This window comes from Palaemon carinicauda, chromosome 39 (genome assembly GCF_036898095.1).
Source record: "Palaemon carinicauda isolate YSFRI2023 chromosome 39, ASM3689809v2, whole genome shotgun sequence".
NCBI classification, from domain to species: Eukaryota; Metazoa; Arthropoda; class Malacostraca; order Decapoda; family Palaemonidae; genus Palaemon; species Palaemon carinicauda.
In genome coordinates, this window is record NC_090763.1 from 6,123,413 (window position 1) to 6,125,912 (window position 2,500).

A 2,500-nucleotide genomic window follows, 5' to 3' on the forward strand; every position below is an offset into this window, starting at 1 on the left:
TATGTAACGGAGGGGTATAGGGCTTAAAATTAAAAAAATAAAGGACCATGTGTATGTACTCTACGAAGACGGCTGTCTGTTCTTGTGTAAGTGGTATACTGGAAATGATGAAGGAAAACAAATGTGATATATCAATATTGCTTGATATTAGTTCTGCTTTTGAGACAGTTGTTCATGAACTGCTACTAAATGATCTATGGTCCATCTTTATTGAAGATCAAGCTTTTAAACACCTAAAAGACTACTTGGTTGACAGAAATTAGTGTGTGTAAATTGGAAACTCTTAATACCTCATAGGGACCATTAAACAGAGGCGTACCTCAGGGGAGTGTACTGGGCCCAGTCTTATTCTTTATCTATACTATTGGGCTGCCGAAAATACTATAAAGGCATGGAGCGAAGTTTAAACTATTTGCAGATGATACACAATTTTGCTTCTCCATAAATGATATAGACGACACTACTGGAACTCTAAACAGATTTCTTTTCTTGCCTGTGTTAGGGAATGGATGACAGTCAAACAACTAAAATTAGATGAAAATAAAACCGAGGTTATGGTGGTTGGAAGGAAAAACTTTGGTAATATTCAAATAAAAATAAACAACTCTGCCCATATATACTGTAAAGTTCGTGATCTAGGCGTATCTGTTGACTGTAACTTGTCTTTCAATACCCGTAAAAATAATGAAGTAAAGACTGTTGGCTATCATCTTAAAAACATTACTTATTTGAAGAAGTACCTGGATGTACATTCTGTAAGGAACTTGTGATAAACTGTGTTATTACCAGGATTGATTACTGCAACTCCATATACTACAATTCACCAAAATTTGCAACTAAAGAAATTACAAAACAAAATAAACAGAGAAGTAAGACTGATATAAGGTGTACCACCCCGAGAAAGGATCACTCGTACATTGTTTTATCTACACTGGCTACCTATTAGAGCAAGAATTAAGATTAAAGTATGTACACTAAGCCATCAAGTTATCAGAACCGTACGTCCAAAATATCTAAACGAATTGCTACATGTATTGTGCAGGCAACAAATCGTGTTCACACGGGAATAGTTACAGATGGTTTCAAATTATTGGAACAAAGATATATGTCTACTGTAGGCTCTAGAGGCTTTAAATATGCAGCCCCGAGACTATACAATAAGCTCCCATTAGATATCCGAAAGACTGAAGATATTAAGTCTTTCAAGGGGAAACTGGAGACTTTCTTGTTCTCTAAGTGCTTCGATAGTGTGGATTAAACAGTAACGACCAATATGCGGTGTGAAATGCTGAATGCCACGGAATGCATATGATAAAATTACTCTAAAGGTCCTGTAGAGAGTAGGGTTTCCCTGCTGTATAAGACCAGAAAACCAGCCCTTAAAGTAGAGTAAAGTAAAGTATATGTGAGTGTGGGGGCGATAAAACCATAAAGCTTTGAGTTTATTTTTATTTTTATTTTCTTTGCAGTGATAAGGAATTTCCTTTTAAATTGTGGAATAAAAGATGATTCAGGAATCCTAGTAGCTGGGGAATATTTTACTTGTTAAAGTGAGCAGAAGCTAGGATATATCTGGTAATTATGAGAATAGAATCTGATTTACTATTTGAAAATTATATTTCTTTCATGGTGATGAATAAAACAGAAACGTTTTTGAAAGCAGACAATATAATGAAAGATAAAAATGAATGCAAAATACTATCAGTTATCAAGGTTATGAAGGTTCTTATGAACAATAAATAGACGTTATACAGCACGAATAAAGGTTTTATGTATGTGTGTATTTATTTATGTGTGTATGCATGATGGGTGCTAAGCGTATGTGAAGATATGACTATTTTTCTCATATTTACGACAAATTTTTATAGGCATGAAATTGTTCACATGCTCCTTAATTACCTACCGCTGAAAGTTGCCAGAAATTCAAGCATGACTTTGTTTATATTGCATTGTGCCCTTTTAGCTAGCCAGAAAGGCCAGTGAAGGCTTGTCTTGCTTAGTCATGATTTGACCGGATTTGAAACTCGAAAGCTAGTTCCTAATCTAGATTCCTTCTAAACTCTGAGCGAGCGAAGCTGAGAGTGATGGTTCTTGCATTCACAAATTCCACATTTATTTCCTAATCTTATTGTTTGCTTTATCTTGCTAACAAAGGGTATTTAGAATATGCATATATTCCAAAAATGACGATCAGAGCGTCTCGCTTCGCCAACCCGTAATTAGTGACGGAAACTCTAATCCAGGGTCACTGCACTCTTGTTTCGACAGACAGACGATGTTTCCCATATCTTGCCCGTGTAAAGCGTATTCATAAAATGGCTCTTTCTGTTAGTTTTATTTACTCATCATGCAGCCTATCTCATTCTACTAAGCTACAAAGGTTATTTGCAATTAACCGTGGGTTCAGTTTCTCAAGCTAGAACTCTCATGACAGGCATAGCTTAGAGGGAAAGCACTGGGATGGGATTTGCAAGGTCTGCCATTCGTTCCAGGAAGATGT